At 32.4% G+C, this 16,109-nt stretch overlaps 1 pseudogene; it reads right to left on the bottom strand.

Moving 5' to 3' along the window:
• Positions 1-1,460: 1,460 nt before the first annotated feature.
• On the bottom strand, positions 1,461-4,427 carry LOC133195196 (uncharacterized; annotated as a pseudogene).
• Positions 4,428-16,109: the final 11,682 nt, after the last annotated feature.

Below are 16,109 nucleotides of genomic sequence, written 5' to 3'. Positions count from 1 at the left end.
GGATAAGTTGAATTGGAGATATCATTATTTAAATTGTTGCTCTCTCTAAAAGAATTAGTGCGCGCATTAATTGAATTAATGATGTCATTAACTCAATGGAATGAACAGTAATTCAATTATTATGCACATGAATTGATGTCGCAATAAAACGCATATTCATCCAAATGGAGATACAATTCAATTATTACGCGCATCAATTCACCCTATTTATTAATGATCGCATCAATTGAATTAATATAATTATGCGCAATTGTTCAGAATTGAAGAAAAAGTTAAATTATTTGAAGAGATCTTCATTTGAATCGTTGCGTGCAGCAAATGAATTGATAAAATCTTCAATTTTGGAAAGGAAATTTTCAGTTTACTAGCATGTTAATTTTGCTCTCTATAAAACACAGATTCAATATTACAAGTATCTTGATAAATTATACAGTTCAACATTTAGTGAAACTAAAGAACCTTTTAATAATTCTTTAAATAAAACTGTATGTATATTAAAGTTTTTTACAGGCAGATAAACTATATACACAGGCAACTTTGCCACATATGATCCACATATGTGTATCATATGTGAATCATATGATTGGTTTCATATGAGAATCATAAAAAAAGGGCATCATATGTGAATCATATGAAGCAAATCATATGAGTCACATATGATTCACATATGTGAATCATATGAAAAGAACTTCATATGATTTGCACATGAAAAGTTTAAGTGTGTTTCAAGTCATTTACATATGAGAATCATATGATATGGGCATCATATGTATATCATATGAAATATTTATGTGTTTTTTCTCATATTTATCAAAAGGAAATACACACTTGTACACATTGAAAATCAGGTATTTCTGCTTTAGATGAAATTTCAGTACATTCCAATGATCTGTTAAATATCTGTAAATATTTTATAATGCTTGCACAATTTTCCAAAGTATTTTCATCAACAGAAATAACTAATTTCACACAGTGCACACTTTAAACAAGAGAGTATACAAACAAGTCAGTAGCATTTGTCGATACATGTATTTTACATATTCTAAAATGAGTACAAATTATTTAAAAGGATTTCAGCAAAATGATCAAGGAGATGAACATGTATACATGTCCCAATGAATAACATAATTAGATCATGTACTTGTATAAAAATACCATATGACATGGAAGTGTCCTTGGCAAAATTGAAATATCTGCAATAACATTTGTCAATATATGTAATCTCTATTGTAAATTTATGACAAATCATAAGTAATTCAGATTACATGTACCTACAGCATATTTAACACATAAATGAGTATGAAATCACAAAGGATGGTGTCTCGATCTAACAAACAAAGATACATATATACATATATATAGTTTTTTTTATAAAAATGTTTGTGTATTTATGCATAAAGCATGAAATATAAAATGTCAATACATTACAATGAGATTTTACAATCAAAATGATACTTCAGTATACATATATAGAATGCCTTGCATGTCAAATTCTGACAAGATTAAGTACATCCTCCCCATTCATAATTATTCCAGATATTTCCTAATTCTTTTCTCTTCTTTCTCTGTCAACTTTTCCCATTTGTCCTCCCTCTGATCTTCCATCACCATTTTGAAAATTCTTTGAACTGTACCCAAAATGCAAATCCACCAATGTCCCCTTTCTGAACAATTTGTTTGTGGCACAAAATAATCTCTAAAAATTATTTTTAAAATAATTAGCATTAATAATAACAACAAGAGGTCCAGGGACCACATTGTTCACCCGAGCAACAATGGCAAACTCACTTATCTCTGACACAAGTGGCTTTTGTGAAATACAATACAAAAAAGTGCTGGAATAAATTGCAGAAGTATTTTTTCTTTTGATATTTGTTCCATACTGATCAAATTTACTCAAGATTCCCTCCTTAGGCCCCACTATTGTACTGTAGCCTTGTAGAATTTGTTAAAAAGACTTAATTCTTTCCTATACACAAGATATAAATTACTATGTAAAACTTTGCAACCCTTCAGGGGCCCCACTGGTGGTTTAGTGGTCATTGTTTTAACAGACTTCACCCTACATAATCTATACGTTGAACTTTGAACCCCTACTGGAACCTTACTATAGGTCCTCTTTGCCAAGTTCAGTTGAAATTAGTCCAGTGGTTCTGGAGAAGAAGACATAAATGTGAAAAGTTTATGCCAACAACCATGATGATGGACAACGGACAATTTTGATCATAAACCTTCACTTGAGTCTTCGGCTCAGATGAGCTAAAAACAAGTACTTTTATTTAAAATTAAAGTACTTGTTTTTAGCTCATCTGAGCCGAAGACTCAAGTGATTTTAAAGATGAATATGATTGGAAAAATTGCTTGTGACATCCAACAGACAATTTAACATGAACTAATTTTCTATCATTAATCATATTTACCAGCAAAAATGTCCTTCCAATAAACAAATATATATCTCAAAATTTTAACATTAATGTTTAACATCAATATTTTTACATTTTGAAAATGTTGACTGCTTACTGTTTTCATACTAGCATCAGTGTGAAGTATTCCCTCTCTGGTTAGCATAATTGTAGGAGGAAGGAAACATTTTCATCGATAATTATGTAGAGACTTAATGGAGGGACCCTCTACATCAACTTCATTGTTACCCATCAGCTAAAACTTTTTTTTCTAAACAATTCAATTCACAATGTATAGCTTAAATGGAATGCAGTGCAAAATTTTGTTCTGACGAGGTTTTCAATTTAGCAATAGACTTTGATACTTCTTAGGATGATATTTAACATACATAAATAAAATGTGTGCACACCTTTGCTCTGATCTGATTTCTATAAATATGGGAATTTAGTGGAATCCAAAGCTAGACATAACCCCCATAACATTTCATTTCCAGCCAGCCTTTTTTGCCAGATTGCTGAGCATCTCCTGAATGAATAAAGCAATGCATTTTTCACTTATTTTTATATACATCAAACACATACCAAGATTCTTCAAGAAAAAATGGTTCACTATTATACATATTGACTATAAACTTTATTAGTTTCATATAATATGACGTACATGCTGATATAGTTCATCTACTTAAATGCTCAATTCTTGCAAAATAGTTAGCTAGCATTTATATTCATCATACCTGTACTTCTGTATCCTTAAAAGAAATCCAGGGGTTGATGCTAAATCTTTCTTTACGCCATTTGACATTCTCTCTGCAAATTTTTAATTTATATATAAAAAAAATAATTGATATAATATATATACTCCATTTCTGCTTGATGCACACACCCAAATCATTAACCAAAGTACAGTATTGTGCCATATATTTATGAACAAACGTCGGCGACGTCACGTAAACGGACGTAAACAGATGAGTTACAGGGAATGTTTTAGCCATATATAATACACTAAATTTTGATAATTAAATAATAAAACTTACCTTAATATTTTGTAATATTGCCCTTGGCACTGACTACTTTAAGCAAGCGTCTAGGAATTGAACGATACAAGTTTTGTATGTATGTTGTTGGGATGGCTGTCCAAATATGGCGGATTTCACGTTCGAGGTCGGCAGCATTGTTTATATTTAAAATTCGTTGCTTCAATTTATTTTTTAATAATAACCAACAGTTTTCTATAATATTACAATCAGGGGATTGTGCTGGCCATGTCATCGAGTTGATGGCATTTCTCTGTTTAAATTCAGTAACAATCCGGGCCCGATGAACGGGCGCATTGTCATCTTGAAAAATAAAATTGTTTGTTGGAAAATGCCGAGCTACACCGGGCCAAAGTTCTGAATCAAGTATGTCTATATATTTTTGTGCATTGATATTACCATCTACGACACATATTGTCCCCACACCATTCCATGTTATGCATGCCCAGATCATCAAACTTACTCTGACCGGCGGACCAGGGCATAAACACTCGGGCATCCAATCTTCACCCGGTCGTCTCCAGACATACACACGGTTGCTTTCTCCTATTACTACCTTACATTCATCTGTAAATATCACTCTATCCCATTCTCCTTCAACTCTCCACAATCTCTTTCCTCTTGCCCATGCCACACGTTTTTCGCGGTTCTCGTCGCGAATACGGATCTTCTTTCTTTCAATCCTCCTATGAAAATTATTTTCATACAATCGTCTTTTGACTGTTCTCTGTGAAACAGGAGAATGCCTACCCTGATTGATAATATCCGTAATACCAGCTAACGGAACAGTACGTTTGGTTTTTACGACTCTTAAAAGTTTCCTAGTTTCACGGTCGTCCATTTTTCGTTTTCTGCCACTTCTTGGGGCCTTTTCCACCGAACCTCTAGCTAAATAGCGCTGTACAATTGAATACACACTGTTCCGAGGAATGCTCAATTCACGGCCAATAGTTGCATATTTTTGTCCTGACAGATATTTGTCAACAATCATTTGTTTCACGGGTGAAGAAAATTATTTGCCTTAAGTTTCCCCATGTTTACATTCACGAGACCTTTTCGTTTTAAGCTGACGTCATATTTAACAAATGACGTCATAGATCGATAGTGGAAATTCTTAGCTATTTATAGAGGTAAGACACTTGCATGGTAAGATTGTGTAATTGCGAGAAACCTAGCATTTTTTTTTATGATTCTTTCAATATATGACGGTATTTTTACGTTTGTTCATAAATATATGGCACAGTACTGTACATGAAAATGTATACATTTATATGATAAAACTACCAGTAATGTTCTAAAACAGTTGTTGACACCCTATATTATTTCCAAGACATTTATTACACTTTTGGAAGACATGCTTCATAATAAAATCATAAAATTTTAAAAGCAAGAACTTTCTTTCAAAAATTTTCACTATTGAATTTGGAATGTTCAAATAGTATATATAATTCAGATTGCAAAAAATTAAATAGATTCGGATACAAATGTATAATTATTGGACCAAAAAATCTACAGACAAACAAACAGGTAGAGAAACAGACATTGTGATTCCAGAACATCCCAAAACTTTGTTGGGAAAAATATAACAAAGTTTATCATACAGGGTGTACATACCTATTTTGAAGCAAGCCTAGGATATTGGTGTCTGATCTTCCATTTTATTAATGAGAGAGGCTGACTGTATATTGAACCTATATAAATTATAAATCAAATATTCACACAGTAAATATTTTCTAGACATATATCTAATTAAACTAAAAGTTAAAAGAAACTACAAAAGAGAGTGAGTACAAGTCTTTAGGTTAAATTCTCTAGTGTTGAAAAAAAATCTATAAATGTCAAGTTATATACATGCATATAAATATAAATCAAATGAAATTAGCTAATGTACTTTCAATACAATACACATGTAATAGTACCTTGAATGTCTGATTAAGCTAAAAGTCATTATCCCCAGAAGATATTGTACAGTTTTATAGTTTATCATAGTTTTTATAGCCAGCAATTTCTATAATCTATGCCTTACATATTTTCATATGTTTTCCTTACTTATACATATTTTATAAGTGTGCTGGATTTGTTCTGTAGAAAAAAAGATTTGGGTTAATTTAGTTTTTGATATATGTTTAAGTCATTACTGATATATACTGTGATGATTATTGTATTTATTTATTTATTTTTACCTGCATTGTGATCATGCATCGTCTGCCAAACCAGCTTTGGGTTTAAATCGTCAGTCAAATCAGCTTTGTGTTCAATCGTCAGTCTAATCAGCTTTGGGGTTCTTTGAACAAAAAAAAAGAAGAATAATACAAAAACAGCACTGTGACACTGAACTCCAGTTCCTAAATACATAATTTCAAACACATTTCTCTTAATTTGATGAAAGAACCGAATGAATAAGGATCTCAACAAACATTTTACGTTAACTACTATACAAGGTTTCTACTTTCACTTTCATATCGAATATGCTCGAGCGTAGCTATTAACGAAAGGGAAACAAATCTGAAAAATTAGTGATACTAAATTGCCTTAACATTCATCGTTAACAAATCCAAAATTAGGCTACTTATTGACCACTAGGTTTACCGGCTTTTTACGAACTGTATTAATTTAACAATTACGTACATACAAGTGATGAGAGTACTAAAAAGTTCATACGGGTCTGTAACCGTAATGAAATGATCTAAACACAATGAACTAGCCTTTAAAAAGTCTTTTAAAACGTATCTGAGATTACTTACTTTTTCAAACACCCAACTCTTCTGCTACAGTAGTGACGTCAAACATGACGTACACTTTCATCATATAAAAACCGAAACCGGTCCGTAAATAAAATGTGGAATGATTTTAATTTTACTCGTAAAATAAACCCAACCATAACGGTTTTTGGATAAAATACAAATTAATATATTCTTGATGAATTTTGTTTTTCAAGAAAACAAATTTTGAATTTTATGAAGGATTTTTTTTTGGGGGGGGGGGTAACAGAGTACTTATTCCCTTTTTATCCAAGCTTCTTAAGGAAATGAACATCTTGATTCATTTGAATAAATATACATTTAAATTTACACATCTTGATATATGTTATTGAAATTATTTTTTAATCTTGCAGTCTACTTGTTAAAATATAACACCAACTTATACATATTAAGCTTAATTTGAAATTACTCAAGTGTTAACTGATTAACATTGAATAAACATATTTTTTTATCTCATTGAATAAAAATAAAAATGAATTTTACCTGTTTATAACAAGGACAAAAAAAAAAAACACACACACAAATCTGTTTCATATGATTCTCATATGATAATTCTCAAAGTATGCATATGATTCTCATATGCAGAAACTTTCATATGTGTATCATATGTATATTGTTTCATATGATTTACATATGTATATTCATATGATCCACATATGATTTGCCACATATGATACTCATATGATTGAATAAACATATGATTCTCATATGATCCTCATATGATCTTCATATGAAAGGCAATGCATATGTGGATCATATGTGGCGAAATTGCCTATGTAGGTTTAGCATTTGTAAACTTAAGTTTACAATCATTATATACAGTTTTACAATTAGATGAAAACTAATTTACAAATTGCTTATGATAGTATTCGTTAAGTAATCTATAGCTGACATCGGTTTAATAACTGCATTAAACTTTATTTTCGTAAGTTTGGCTATCATTTTATGCATAAAATTATAATGATTGATGGATGATAGATAGATAGATAGATAGATAGATAGATAGATAAATAGATATCCCAAGTATCGTGGATAATAAATTAATTTCCTTTCAAATATTAAAATAACCTATTATTAAATACACATTTTGTGTGAAATGAAATGTATGAAGATAACGAACAATATTTAAGCTCAAAAGTCTATTTATACAAATTTTGGAGCAGAGCAACTACGGACCTCTAAAACATCAAAGGTGGGATCTGGTGCCATGGAGGAGTGAGCATCCCCTGCTGACCGGTCACACCTGCTGTGTGCTCCTTGTCATTATCGGGGAAAAAAAACCCCGGAAAAATCCGTCGATTGATTGATTGATTGTATGTTGTTTTACGTCCCATTCGAGAATTTTTCACTCATATAGAGACGTCACCATATACCGGTGAAGGGCTTCAAATTTTGACCTTTACTCGGCACTCAAGGCCATTGAGCAGTGAGGGATCGTTATCGTGCCAACGCCTGCCGTGACACGGGGCCTCGGTTTTTAAGGTCTCATCCGAAAGACCCGCAACTTTCACTTCAAAGTGCCGAGCGCATGGCGAAGGAACAGTTGCTACCCATTTTATCGACTTGGGTCTGTCGCGGCCGAGATTCGAACTCACGACCTCCCGATCACGGAGCGAGCGCTCTACCGACTGAGCTACCGTGAGCGGTAAAAAAAAAAAAAAAAAAAAAAAAAAAAAAAAAAAAAAAATCCGTCGACAATTCAATGTGTAAATAATTGCTTAACAATTAGCATTTGACTTAATGATAAATTGTATTTGCTGACAAGGTCATTGTATCGACCATCGGACTTACGAAATGATGACTTTAAACGAGACTGCTGATATTCTTGTTTCATCAACTTGTTTGTCAATAACTTACCTAGTTTTAGAAATTGTTCATACGTAGAGCATGTTCTTGCGTATCGAATCAACTGAGAGATATAAACCCCGTATGCAGGTGATGAAAGTATATTGCCGCATAAGTAAGAGAAGTTGACGATTGAAATGTTAAAGTCATCACGTTTATCATAAAGCTTGGTTGTTAGATTACCATTAACGTCTTTTTCTAGTAAAATATCCAAATATGAAACAGATGTGTCAGACTCTGTGGTATCTTTTAATTCAAGCTCACTGGGATATATCGAGTCGACATATGAATGAAAGTAACTATTGTTAATTGATAATACGTTGTTGATATATCGAAATGTCGAGTTGAAGGCCACATCAAGTGTTTTCTTTTCACGTATAAGATTTTGAACAAAGTCTGCTTCATATGAATACAAAAATAAGTCTTCTTATACCGGGGCGCAATTGGTACCCATGTGAATTCCAACAGATTGTTGGAAGACCTGGTCTCCAAAAACCACATAAATATTGTCAATCAGAATCTCAAGCATCTTTTTGATATCAACTTCAGAGTACTTGTGTGTACAATCAGATTTTTTTTAAACAAAATAATTTTGTAAATGACCAATGACAAGGTAAGTAAATTTATGAGTTCCATTTTTTCGAAAAAGCAGTGGTCAATAATGTCAAAAAGCCTGGAGTTAAATTTAAATTTATCGTGGGGAATGGCTGTATATAAAGTTAAAAAGTCGTTAGTTTTTATGTTGTTGATTTTGGTAAAATTTTGCGATTTCAAATTTTACGAAAGTTCTTTGGAATTTTTAAGATTTAAGATTTACACCACTTCTCGAATATATTGTTGCACAATACTCCTGAAAATTTCTCCTTCACTACTGTTAATATTTCAGTGAGGAGTAAAGAAAGAGGCTTGGTAGAACCCGCTATGTATCTTTGTTTGTAAGGATTTTTATGAATCCAATATAAACATTGTAATTCAAATTCATTTTGGTTGCATGTATCATATGTGTATCATAAATCCTCTTTACTCCCGGACATTAAGCAGGAAAATTGTTTTTATGATTATGATAAGCAATGAGCACAGGTCTCAGAGTTTGGCAATGTTGGTCATATATTGAAAATATATTACACCTTTGAAAACCTTGTCCTTAATTCATGGACATTTAGCAAGCAAATTGTTTGCATAATTACAATGAGCAACTAGCCCATCATCTATCAAAATTATAATATTCACTCAAGAGTCCAAGGGTTAGGCGTTATGGTGAGGATAACTTGGTTCATACTTGTATATGGAACATCGATCCCTTTAAGCGCCTTACGAATCCTCTTTACTCATTGACATCTAGCAGGCAAACTGTCAGGTTTCAAGCCGAGGGGTCGTACTAAATTAATAATGTACATGTATTTCAAAACGAATTCTTCTTTACTGATGGATGTTTCAGAAGGAAAAATGGTGTCATGATTATAAATGGTCAGCTAATCATCAAACAAAATTGTGAAATTGTTACCCCTTGGAATAGGGTATGGAATCTAGTGAGGTGATATACTAGAAGTTAAAATTTTATTATACGCAGTTAACCTTATTTTATTCATTCCGGAATACATTAATTAAATATAAAACTGATTGCATGGTGGCAGTACACTATGGAGTCTTTAATAAACTGTTATTTTTTTTAAATTTCAGACTCGGGTCCAGGGTGGGGCTACGTTGATCATATAACCAAATTTAAAAAAAATCAAATTCAAATTCAATAACATCAAAACGTATAAAACTTTTCAACTCTTTATACAACCATTAAATACCAAGCTTTTTGACAGCATGGAGAACTGTTTCTTTAATACAAATGGAACGCGTAAATTTGATACATTGTCATTGGTCATCTATTTATTTTCTTTAAAAAAGACTAGGGATGACAAATCTGTCAATATTTGATAATCGGTTACTCGGGCGATTTTCCGATCGAGTACCCGGGTACTCGGTAAAATTGTAAAATACAAATGTGTTAATTTTACTGAGACCAGTTAAGCCCTGTTTACCCCCATCGATGATTTTTTTTAAACGTCTTCTATGCTTGTACACAAACATCGAGCAAAACGAAAAAAAATTTTTTTGCACTAAATTTATTTATCAAATAAACACAAACGACAACAATTAATACATCAATAATTAGAAATGGTTTATACATGTAGTTCTTGTTTAGGAAGACGATTTGATCAATGAAAAAAGAAGCAATCTGTAACTCAGTTTTGCAGTGATTAGACAAGCGCAAGAAATTGTTTTTAAAGAAAGAGACGGTGTCGAGATCGCTAGACGTATATTATTTAATTAATACATATATGTTGATTGTTTTCCCAATGTACGCTATGTTTACTTTGCACAGCTAATTTTGAACATTTTTTTTTTTTAAATCTTTAATTCTTTCCTCATTTTTTCACATTTGAAGTGTCCGAATTCGCTACTGTATGCGAACTAAATTATTTTAGGAAAATAAAGCCTTATTAAACGATGTTCTTTAAATACTAATCATTAAAGCCATCCAAAAAATAACGGATCACAAGAGGAGATAACAGTTTGGTCACGGTAATTACCGTATAAACAAGTACACAGCCACAGACAATAACGGGTATTAACGGGTGTGGGTGACGCTAATTACAAGGTAAACATGGACAATTCATTTTGAAATTGCATTTTTTTTTGATGTTTTTGATTAATATATATATATATATATATATATATATATATATATATATATATACTATGATTAAAAAAATATATACATCCGAGTAACCGAGTAGCGATTTTAGTATTCGATACTCGGACGTTCGATCGAGTACCGGGTTAACCGGGTACTCGTTGACATCCTTAAAAAAGACTCATTCGGATTCTACTCACAAGTGCTCCGAGGTTGATATAAAAATATGTTTGAGTTTCTCTACCTTTAGAACAATCTTTTAAAATGAGGTTTTGAACATGATCACTATTCGTTATCTGCATTTTTTTTTTTACTCCTGAGCATAAAGGAGACAAGCTTTATAAATATGATAATATAGGACCCCATTGGAAATAAGCTCTCCAGCTTTAATGGGTATTCTGGTATCAACTAGTCACTATCTAAAAATATGGTTCCCTGAACATTTATTTATAAATCTATTTAAAATTTATGGATTCCCAAATATTGTCTTTCAAATGATTATGTATATTTATGTGTATTTGTTTCATGTATGATGACATCTGATACCAAATAAATGATGATAAGGGAAGAAAAGTCTATAATTCACTGCAAATTTTATTCATTTTTTTTTTTTACAAATTACAAGTAACAGATATAAAGTAATGATTTAGGGTAGGTGAACTACAGGGTAAAAAAGTTCAAGCTATGTCTTTGGGTTCAAAGGGGGGGGGGGCTATATGTGCAATATACCAAGATGCCATAAATAGTAGATTGTTAGGGTTGATTATAATGTGGTCTTTCACACTGAAGTGTAACTGATGACCATATTAAGCATTTCTGCTATTTGATGAATTCTAGAGAATATTTTGTTTGAACCCCCAGCCTGCTTAAGGCACAATTAGGATTCTGTTTATTAATGTGTTTATGATAATGTCATGCTCAATATTTTATTTAGTTCACATCTTTAAAAGATGATTGAGCTGCAGTCTACAATATTTAAAATACTTGCTTCAGTTCATTTGTCCATATTTATTTTCTAAAACCATAAAAATAAGTATAGGACAGCGGTATTGTTAAAAGGTAACAAAATAATTTTCTTACATTGCAGAGTATTTGTCTTTTGTAAAGAGTATTTCCATTGCCTGAATAATGAATTTTCCATTGTAGTATCGACCAGAGAGGACTGTGTTAACCATCTTGGATGAGGATTTACAAGCAAAGGTGCATTATAGAATGACGACAAGTTCAACTAACATAGAAAGCCTCAAGAAATCATATTTTTAGTAAGCAGTATAAAAAAAGAGTGTGTACAAGTATACAAACCACGTTTGGCCATTATTAGACCATGATTATTCATATTTTAAAATATGCAAGAATCCTCAGGAAATGCAGATTCAAAGAAGAAGGTACGGTTTAGGCTTTATTGTGCCCTTAAAATTTAATGTTTTCAAAAAGTTGTGAAATTGGCTTAAATATGAGTTGAGTATATGAATGTGATAAATCATGAAAGGATATGGCATGAAGGAAGACCATTGTGGAAATATGACGTCATTAATTTGATACATTTCAAGTTTTAAACAGAATAAGCCTCAAAATGACTCATTTCAGGGGTTACTTCCCTTATGAAACCAATGTTCCAATGCAGATCTGTAGCATTTGCACTGTTGCAAAATCTCATCTTATAAATTGAGTTTCTGTCCATCCATCTCACTTACCCACAATATTGTGATTTTTAAGCACATAATCCTTAGAGCTTTTTAACTTTTAAACATTTTTTCTTATTGTTCAACAAATATGTAATCGTATAAGGCGACAATAGAACTTCACAGTATTGAAAAGTAATATCTTATAGAAAAGCTACTAGGTTAATTAATTAATTATATATATATATATATATATATATATATATATATATATATATATATATATATATATATATATATATATATATATATAGAAAGCACTACAAAAACCAACAACACTGTATATCCTAAGTGTCGGATCTACTAAATAGATACAAGGTCAAGGATGGAAATTTATATAAAGCACTAAAAATGACCAACGACACGAACAATAGAAATTGTCAAATTTTCGGGACGCCCTGTCCCTTCCTCAGGACAAAGAAAAAAGTTAAGAAGTCATAAAAACAAAGAAAATAGAAAAACAAAAACGGCTAGCACTACTACTAAACTACCAAACACTATTTATTTACAATGTTACATGTTGAATTTGAATTTTATAATCAGTTGTAAAGAAATAAATCCGGACCGCTATGAAATACGTCAGTCGTCTGGTCTCTAGGGTGTACTCTAGATCTGGTGAAGTGCGATTTACATAATTGAACGAATTAATTATCGCTAATTAATTACGGCCAAGCAGTAAATCGTACACTGTATTATTCTCTCAAAATAGCTTAACTTTACATAATAAAAAGAAACCAAAGAAAGATAATTTAGATGTATTATAAATGTAATTTGGAAATGTTTTAGGACTGTTTATCGGATAAAAGAAATAATAAACAAAAAAATAAGCAAAAAATCTATGCGTGGGTTGTTCCAGAATTGATAAAGCGAATTACCGGTAAAGTTAACACTATATAGAGAGAATAAACTTGTTTGTTACAATCAGGAATTGGGTCTAGTTCACGTTCATCCTGGTGAAGTCATTTAGTTTGTTGATACCATTAGGGCGGAATGACTTCAGTCTGTGCATCCAGAACTTTTCCTTGCTTAACCACTACTGTCATGTCCTCCCATTTGTGACCTTCAAGGTTAAAATGTTCCCCAACGGGTTCATTGAGTTTTTTGGTCTTAATGGTCGAACGGTGATTATTGATTCTCCTGCTGATATCTCCCGTTTCCCCAACGTACTGTTTGGAACAAACTTTACAACTGATGAGATATATGCAGTTTTCTGTTTGACAAGTCAAATTCCCTAGAATTCTGTAGCTGCGGCCTGTAACGGGGCTTTTAAAACTGTCTGTGTCAAAGCTGTGCTTACAGAGAAGAAATCTTCTGTCGGAGCAAGCTCTAAAGCCTCCGTTAGGTAATGGATTGTCCAATCTGGTTCTAACTACCATGTCCTTTAAGTTCCTCGGGCGCCTGTAGGCAGCCAATGGAGGTTCCTTAAAGACCTCTGCCATTCTTTTGTTAGAGAGGAGAATTGGCAGGTTCTTTTTAAGAATACGGCTGAGGTTCTTAAGGACGGGATGGTATGTGGTTACCAGAGGGACCCTGCTGCTATTTTCTTTCTCCTTGTAGAGTAAGAGGTTTTGTCTGTCGTGTCCTGCCGTCTCATCAATAGTAGTTTGTACGTTGTGGGCTTTGTAGCCTCTATTGCATAAATGGGACTTTAGGAGACTGCTCTGTTCCTGATATAAGGCAGGGAATGAACAGAAGCGACGAATTCTGGTAGCCAGACCCTTAGGCACACCCTTGAATGTGTGTGGGGGATGACAGCTAGTCTGCATGAGATATACTTGGGAATCGGTGGGTTTCGTGTGGAGACTAAACTCGATTTCGCCATCAATCAAGGTAGATGTAGTATCTAAGAATATGTTTTTGGAATTAGATACGTCTTCAGTAAATTTGATAGACTGATGGAAGGTGTTGGCAAACGAAATGAATGCTTCGAGGCTCTCGCGGCATTCCACCCACTTCATCTCTATATCGTCAATGAAACGCAACCAGCTAAGGGGCCTAAATGGTGCTTGAAGTAACAAGTTGCGTTCAAGTCTGCCCATGAAAATATTGGCATAAGATGGGGCCATTCTCGTACCCATAGCAGTGCCATTAACCTGCAGGTAATGTTCTCCATTAAACATGAAATTGTTACATTTGAGAACATGTTCAAGGAGCTTGGTAAGGGACTCGGTGGAAGGAGTTTGTATTGATCTACTGTCCCAGACTTCTCTACAGGCCTCGATACCCTCATCGTGCGGAATGTTGGTGTACAAAGATGTAACGTCCATAGTCACGAGAAGGGTATGATCTGGAAAACCAGTGAAGGGCGTCTTGTTGATATAGTCTGTGGTGTCCTTGAGATAGGATGGCAAATTTTCTACATGTGGACGGAGATGGAAATCAATGTAGCCGTTTTTGTTTTTCTATTTCCTTTGTTTTTTATGACTTCTTAACTTTTTTCTTTGTCCTGAGGAAGGGACAGGGCGTCCCGAAAATTTGACAATTTCTATTGTTCGTGTCGTTGGTCATTTTTAGTGCTTTATATAAATTTCCATCCTTGACCTTGTATCTATTTAGTAGATCCGACACTTAGGATATACAGTGTTGTTGGTTTTTGTAGTGCTTTCTATAAATCTTTTTTCGCCAACTGTATCTTACAAGATCCACCCGTATATCCGTTTTGTCTCTGTTCTTTTTTTCTGTGCCTTTCATTTGTTTCTGTTTTTGTTTATTTCAATCTTCATTTGTTTTTCTTGTCTTTTATTTTATACCTCACCCTTGCAAATTATTGACAATTTTATTTTTGAAATCTGTCTCTTTTTCAATTTGATCAATCCAGATGAGTCTTTATCTTTTCTTTTAATTTTTTATGAAATAAAAAGAATACACTGAAAAATTATATGAAATTCAAGTAATTCCACCACAACTTCACTGAAACAACAGAACACTCTGATGTTATTTATGCTTCACAATTCTACTTTGGTCAGGGGTGCGACAAAAATGTTAGCATTATCAATGAAGAAATATAAAGAAAAAAAGATGAAAAGAATATTTCTGGTCGACCTCCTGCAGTTGCTTACAGTGTTTGTCCTGTGAAGTAAAATATACTAAAAATATATTTCATCTTCTAAATATATATTTTAGCTAGTTTTGTGACATTAATAGGGAATAATGCAAGATATAAAGCAAGGTTTACATAATTTTATGTTTTAAGTCTTTTAACCATGAATTTTGAACTATAAATATTTTAGAATTTCGGTACGACTTGATGTTGCCAACACTTTATGACATTTTTTGTTCTATGGTTTTAATTTTAAATTTTACTGCAGTCAGGAGTGCAACAACTGTTTGTAATTATCAATGAACTTCATCTATCTTCACTATAAAATTAACTGCAGAAAATGTTTGATACCATTTACAGTTGAAATCATTATGTCTATCAACAAATTACACATTTTTTTTTTTGGAAATTTTAATCAATTCACGGAATAGTTTTCATCACTTAAGATATATTTTTAAATATATATTAAATAAGTAAATAATTTAAATATTTTCAAGTCAAGAAAATATGAAAAACTTTCCTGAAATGATAAAAAGAAATCAAAACAACGATCTGCTTTACAAACTTTGAATGAGTTATTGTGTATTATAATTTGTAAAACAATGTTTAATAAAAAATATCAAATGTCAGGAGTGCAACAAAATAAGGTAAGATA

This window comes from Saccostrea echinata, unplaced genomic scaffold, assembly GCF_033153115.1.
Source record: "Saccostrea echinata isolate AGI-Se365-2 ecotype Australia unplaced genomic scaffold, CSIRO_AGI_Sech_v1 ptg000029l, whole genome shotgun sequence".
Taxonomy (NCBI): Eukaryota; Metazoa; Mollusca; class Bivalvia; order Ostreida; family Ostreidae; genus Saccostrea; species Saccostrea echinata.
Note: the sequence above shows the minus strand (reverse complement) of the source record. Positions and strands in the feature narration are given on the sequence as shown.